This window comes from Arvicanthis niloticus, chromosome 6 (genome assembly GCF_011762505.2).
Source record: "Arvicanthis niloticus isolate mArvNil1 chromosome 6, mArvNil1.pat.X, whole genome shotgun sequence".
In the NCBI taxonomy this organism is placed as follows: Eukaryota; Metazoa; Chordata; class Mammalia; order Rodentia; family Muridae; genus Arvicanthis; species Arvicanthis niloticus.
This window is the reverse complement of record NC_047663.1, coordinates 51,385,661-51,393,050: the sequence shown is the minus strand read 5'-3', so window position 1 is coordinate 51,393,050 and position 7,390 is coordinate 51,385,661. Positions and strand designations below refer to the sequence as shown.

The window sequence follows — 7,390 nt, the reverse complement described above, 5'->3', positions numbered from 1 at the left end:
CAAGGCCAACCTGGTCTACATAGTGATTTCCAAACCAGCCAGGGTTATACAGCTGTTGCCTGTCCATGGGATATGTTCTTCTAGCTGGGTTGCCTTGTCTGGCCTCAGTGGGAGAAAATGCACCTAACCTGGCAGAGACTTGAAGTGCCAGGGTGGGGAGATTAGGGGGTGGGAGGCACTCTCTCAGAGGAGAAGAGGAAGGGGGAGGATTGTGGGAGGGAGTGACCAAGAAGGGCAGTGAACAGGATGTAAAGTGGAAAAAAAAGACAAATAAATAAACAACACTCAGAAAGTTCCTGAAACAAAATGTACATGGCTCCTCCCTAAGGCTGTATAAATAATAAGAATAACTGAAAGGCTTTTTCATAGTGCACCTGCCATTGGGTCATCCCTGCTCTTGTAAGTAATCCCAGTAAACTCACTGAGCAAGGCCCAGGGAGGTCGGATGGGGGCCATTTGTTACTTTGGTCTGTTGCTGACGAGCTCTCTGGAGTGAAGAGATATGTGCTCTATGTGCTCGTACCTCCCCAGGAGAAGTAACAAGTGATCACTTCTATCATTGTGTCTAAAACTCAATGTGAAGTGGAACATGGAGTCTTGAAACTACTAAATGAACACAATTCAAACTGCGGACACAGGGAAAGACATTATAGAGAAGACTTCAACAGGCAAGAGTAATAACAAGAATTAACAAATGAGATTACAGAGAGTTAAAAAGCCTTGGCACAGCAAAGAAAACTACCGGGGAATAAGGAGTTATCCAACAGAATGAGAGTAAAATCTTTACAAACCACATACACACAGATGAGGGATTAATACCTAGAAATCAGAATTCGGAATCAGGTGTGGTGACACACGTCTTTAACCCCAGAACTTGGGAGGCAGAGGCAGACAGATCTCTGAGTTCAAGGCTAGCTTGGTCTACAGAGTTACAGGATAGTCAAGGCTACACAGAGAAACCCTTAAAGGAAATCCTTAAAGGAAACCAAAAATATTGGAAGTAAGATGGACCCCCAGGGAATGGAAATCCATGTGCCTAGAAACAGATTTGAGAGGCAGTTTCTCTCCACAGTGGTAAGGATCATGGCAGCTGCTGTACAGTGTGCAATGGACGACACCAAACAGGCCTGGAAGCATTTATTTCCAATCCAAAATGGAGGTCTATCTAGTGTTTTTCTTAAATCTATGTATTCTTCTCCTTCAGATGCAAGGTAGAGGTCACTTCAACATCTGACAGCAGGACAAAAGTGTGCTGTCACCCTTCCGTGGACATCTTGTATGAATACACCAAACTTATCCCTCAACCAGATTGTTTGCATAATAATGAAGAAACACACACCAACAAGTGCTGGAAACCAACTTAGAAGAACAGCTTGAGCAAGGACCCATGATAGAATGACTCCAAAAGGTGTTCTTCACTACAAAGCATCGGGGGTATCCACATGGCCAGTACCACAGACATCCTAAGAAACTGAATCCTCCCAAAGACAGGTGAGTGCTTGTGATTCTCTGAGCATCAAGGGAATTTAGCTTTGTGTCTTACTTGTCAGCTGAGAAAATGCAAATGGTACATTCATTAATATGTTATGCAGAAAAGAGATAAAAAAATACCCTTACATATAAAAAAACTCTCAAATATTAAAGATAAAATAAAACAAAGCACTCAGTCAATAATAGGCAAATAAAATGCGCATGCAGTTCTCAAAAGGAGAAATACAAACGGTCAATAAATATATGGGAAAAAGCTTAGCATCCTTAACCTTCAGGTAAACACAAATTAAAACCATAATGAGGAACTAAAGAGCTAGTCACTGAAATGCTGGTCATGCGGCATGAGGACTTAAGTTCAATCCCCACATAAAAGCCAGGGACAGTGGCAGATGCTTAAAAGCCTTGGAAGGCAGAGCTGGGTAGATCCCAAAGGCTGGCTGGCCATTAGCTGAGCCCAATCAGGGAGCCCCACGTTTTAGAGACTCTGTCTGATAAAGGGCTTCTAGAGAATGACATCTGAGGTTGGCCTCTGGCTTACACACACACACACACACACACACACACACACACACACACTCACATCATTGTATGTTGGAGTACTGAGATTCCATCTTACCCAATTCAAAAGGACTGTCATCAAGAAAGCAAGTGGCAGCACACTGGTAGGAAGCAGGAGAAAAGAAACATTTACATGCTGCTGCTGGTGGGGTGTAAACTGTGTGGCCCCTGTGGAAATCGACATGGAGATTCCTCAAAGAACTAAAACTACGACTGTTGTATGATCCGAGCATACTACTTCTGAGCTACGGTCACATGTGACAGAGATACTGGCACATCCACATTAATTCTAGCAGTGTTCGCAGTGGACACAGTATTCACAGTGGACACAGTATTCATGGTGGATACAGTATTCACAGTGGACACAGTATTCACAGTGGACACAGTATTCACAGTGGACACAGTATTCACAGTGGATACAGTATTCACAGTGGACACAGTATTCACAGTGGCTATAGCATTCACAGTGGACACAGTATTCACAGTGGATACAGCATTCACAGTGGATACAGTATTCACAGGGGATACAGTATTCACAGTGGACACAGTATTCACAGGGGACACAGTATTCACAGGGGATACAGTATTCACAGTGGACACAGTATTCACAGGGGACACAGTATTCACAGGGGATACAGTATTCACAGTGGACACAGTATTCACAGGGGACACAGTATTCACAGTGGACACAGTATTCGCAGTGGATACAGTATTCACAGTAGCCAACATGTGGAACCAACCTGTTGTGCTTTATGCAGCTGTAAAGAACAATGAAAGCATGTAATTTGCAGAATCAACCTTCTTAATCCTGCAACCCTTTAATATAGCAATACAGTTCCTCATGTTGTGGTGACCCCCAACCACAAAATTACTCTTTCTTTATAAAAATGATTTGTTTGTTTATTTATTTAATGTATATGAGTTCTGTAGCTGTCTTCAGACACACTAGAAGAGGGCACTGGATCCCATTACAGATGGTTGTGAGCCACCATGTGGTTGCTGGGAATTGAACTCAGAACCTCTGGAAAAGCAGTCAGTGCTCTAACTGCTGAGCCATCTCTGCAGCCCCATAAAAATTTCATTGCTACTTCCTAACTGTAATTTTGCTACTGTTATGAGTCATAATGTAAATATCTGATATGCAGGATATCTGATATATGACTGCTAAGAAAGGGTTGTTTGACCCCCAAAGAGGTTGGGACCCACAGATTGAGAACCACTGATACTGAGTGAAATAAGCCAGATGCAGAAAGACAAATATACTTTTTCTCATAGTCAGCGTGTGTATTATGTGTGTATATATGTACGTATGTGTATATATATGTATGTATGTATATATGTATGTGAATGCATGTACGTATGTACGTGAGTGTATATATGTGTGTATGTGTGTGTGTGAATGTATGTGTATGAATGTGTGTGAGTGTGAATGTATGTGTATGTATGTAGTGACATGAAAGTAAAAGGAGAACTGTATGTTGAGAGACATATAAAGGGAGGGGAAAGTGGGGGAAAGAGGGTGACAGGAAGAAAGAAAGACAAATATTGCATATGGGAATACGCAGTATCTAGACTTAACAATATAAATAAATAAAACATGAAAACAGAAAGCAGAGTATGCAAGGGAAAAGGGGACCAGGGGGACAAGGAACAGAAGGACAAGGAAGAGCGCTTAACAGCGAAATCGCTAGAATGAAACAGTCTTCTCTTTTTGAATCTCATTAGGGATTATTCACTAAGGTTAAATTATTCATTTAATATAAGGTTAATTATTTATTAAGGTTAAATCTCTAGAAGTGAGGGTGTTCTAGTTAGAGGGCACAAAAGCCCATGAAGCCTCTTCCGATCTCCAGGTTCTTTGCTAAGATCACTGCTTCATTCCAGGTACAGATATAAGGGTACTGCTTTGGCCCCACAGGCTGGTAGATGAGGAAAGTCTCTCCCATCCAGAACATGAAAATCACGAATGCCACAAAGCTGAAGAGCTGTTTACTCACAACATTCTAAGAAACTGGCGTAGGGGACATGTCCACATGATTCCTGATATACTAGGTCCCAGGGCATGGGGTTCATCACAGTTCAACCTCAGGTCTGAGAGGCCCCGTTCATGCCATGGATCCCTCCCATGTTGTTCAGGATCAGGGCACTTCAGATAGCCGCCATACCCCACGCCATCATTCGGTACAGCTTGTCCTAGTCTTCTGCATGCATATTATACTTCTTGGGGTCTTCGCCTGTTCTTCTGGGGTCCTAGAATATGGCCCTGGCAGCATGTCCTTGGTTATGTGGGAGACTTTCCATGCTGCCAGTGGCACCTCACTACTCTTTGGAACCACCAGATTCCCACGGCTGCAGTCTAGGCCAAAGCCATCTTCACCTTCTCCAGAAAAACATCATTTTCTAACATACCTTTAAAATCAAAGAATATAGCCAGGCAGTGATGGCGCACACCTTTGATCCTAGTGCTCTGAAGACAGAGGCAGGTAGATAGATATCTGAGTTCGAGGCCAGCCTGGTCTACAGAGGGAGTTCGAGGACAGCCAACTTCAACAACAAAAAAATATGGTGGTTAATCTCAGTTATCAACTTGATGAGATCTACTCATCTGAGAGGTGATCTACTATCATATCTACTATTTTCTGCCTATGGAAGAATAATTTTATTAGGTTGAATGAGGTGGGAAGAGTCTTCCACTATGGGTGGCATCATTCCCTAGGCTAGAATCCTGAACTTTATTTTTTTAAGAAGCACTTGTATTCATTGCGTATTTATATAACGGGGGCATTCAAGCCATGGCATTTGTGTGGCTGTCAGAGACCAACTTGTGTGGGGGGTAGGGGTTGGTTCTCTCCTTCCACCATGTAAGTCCTGGGGATTGAATGCAGGCAGGTCATCAGGGTTGACATGAAGTCCATTTACCCACTAAGCTATACAGATTTCATGCCATACTGACCATTGCTGTTCTCTTTGCTATAACCAATAGCTCATTATTATTTTGTTGGTATTGCTGTTAGTTATTGTTGGTATATTTTGTTGGTGCATGTGTGTGTATGTGTTTGAGACAATGTCTGAATTAGCCCACACTAATTCAAACTTGATATGCAGCTGAGTATGACCTTGAATTTTTGATCCCCCACTCACTACCACACCCACTTTTGAAAAATGCCAGAGATCCAATATAAGGTTTTTGTTTTTAATTCTATCTGTACTGGTGTTTTCCCTGCATGTGTGTCTGGGTGAGGGTGTCAGATGTTGGAGTTACAAACAGTTGTGAGCTGGGAATTGAATCCAGGACCTCTGGAAGAGCATTTAGTGCTCTAAATCACTGAGCCATCTCTCTAGCTCCTCACGAGGTTTTTAATGCATGCTAGGCAAGCACTCCACCAACTAAACTACATCCCTTGCCCCCAAATACCACTTTAGATATAGATTGTCTTACCTTTGATCATGATCAAGGGTCAAACCTGAATAAATGCCACTCATGAGTCAAAAATCTCACTGGTTAAAAACTTAAGAGTAAATTAAGGCTGAGTTTGCTGCTTCAGGAGGCAGACTCAGGGGGACCTCTGTGAGTTCCAGGCCACCCAGGGCTATATAGTGAGACCTTGTCTCAAAGAGTCAAACTGGGGCTGGAGATGTAACTCAGTGGTTAAGAGCACTTCTTGTTCTTGCAGAGGACCTGGGTTCAATTCCTAGCACCCACACAGAGGTTTAAAACTGCCTGTAACTCTGGTTCCCAGGAGATCTGATACCTCCCTCTGACCTCCATAGGCGCTAGGCACACAAATGGTGATGCCCACGCATATGTGCAAGCCAGCACTCATACACAAAGTATAATAAGTTGCAATAATAAAAGAGCAAACTTAGAAGGTGACAATAGAGGGGGGGGTAAGCAGGTGTTAAGCAAGGACTATGTTTGAAAATTAAAGATGATCTGAGATTCTTTTATCTTGTGTACATTGTTTGTCAAATAGAAAAGTGGTGGAGAGAGAGGCACAAAGATCTTCCACTGGGGGGCGGGGGGGGGGAATGGGGGAAGAAGGAAGAGACAAAAGAGGAGAAAAGCTTGTCTCTGTAAGTCTAGAAATGTCAGTCACCCTTTTCACCTTCTGCCAAGCCCAGTCAATGTTGCCTCAGAAATGAACCGCTAATATGGCCCTGCCTTTCCCCTCCACTTCCCATTCATCATCTTCCCTTGGCTAGCTTATCTTCTAGAAGTCTTGCTTTACAAACACGTTATCCAAAAAGAGAAGTCCCATCTCGACATTCCTTTGGTGAAAAAACAAAATCCAATCAAATCACTGCTGGGCTGGGATTAAGGATATAGCTTAGTGGTGAGTCTTTAGCAGAAAATTACATTTCATTACATTAAATAAACAGTACAGTTCCTCGGGCTCTCTCTTTCACAGGCTATGCAAAATCTTCCACAATCTCTTCTATTCCTCCGCAGCTCTCTGTCTCCTGCCATCTAACCACAAGCACTTTAGAACACGGTGTGCCTTGCCTTACTCATCTTTAGGATGTCCTTTCCCCATTTCTGCCCATCCTTCAGAATGGCTGTCCTCAAATTTCCTATCCTATGGAGCGAGTGACCCAACTCCCTCCTCACCCCCACGCTGGCCAAGCGCTTTTAGGCTTTTAGTTGCTTGATGTTCTGAGTCATACCTCTATTATAGCATTCCTGGGAGCTTAATACCTGTTTTATATGTCTCAAGGATCCCGGGAAAGTTAGGCCATGATAATTCATTTGTTGTCCCGATGGTTTGGCACACCTAACACAAAATAGAGAGGGAGGGGAGGATGAAGAAAGGGAAAGATGGATGGAGTGGGTGAATGATTGCTAGGATAGGTGGTAGAGGAGATGACAAACTCTGAAAAATGTTTTACAGTGACCCTGCAAAAAAAAAAAATCAAAGACAATACACCAGGGGGAGCTGAAGACCACAAGAACGCGGGAAAGGCAAGCCAAACAAGGCTGCAAGTTCAGGGATAAGCAGCGCGTACCGAAGCAAGCATCATCACGCAATTGATACGGTTTACCCACGTGGGCAGCCCTTGGCCTTCAGACCCAGTGTTTGAGCTCATTCCTACCGCCCCCTCGATCCCGTCCCTCCTCCGCTACCAGTGAAAGCAAACAAAGGGGAGGGATCCCTGCAGGGTTATGGATACCAACGGCCAATCAGCTGCTTTTAATCTCCTCGAAGGCGGCCGCCTTCATTTAAAGGGGTCCAATCTAGTTCCAAAGGCTTGAGGAAGGGCGGGGAGATCAGGAGTAAGCACCGCGCGGGGAGGCTTCCCCGAGGGAGGCGGAGGGCGGAGGCGTGGGGCGGAGCCAGTTCGA

The 7,390-nt window shown here is 43.8% G+C and overlaps 2 pseudogenes; one reads left to right on the top strand and one right to left on the bottom strand.

Moving 5' to 3' along the window:
* Positions 1-1,083: 1,083 nt before the first annotated feature.
* LOC117709936 (large ribosomal subunit protein mL42-like) lies at positions 1,084-1,669 on the top strand (annotated as a pseudogene).
* Positions 1,670-3,802: 2,133 nt separating this feature from the next.
* LOC117710288 (NADH dehydrogenase [ubiquinone] 1 beta subcomplex subunit 8, mitochondrial pseudogene) lies at positions 3,803-4,420 on the bottom strand (annotated as a pseudogene).
* Between the last annotated feature and the right edge of the window lie 2,970 nt (positions 4,421-7,390).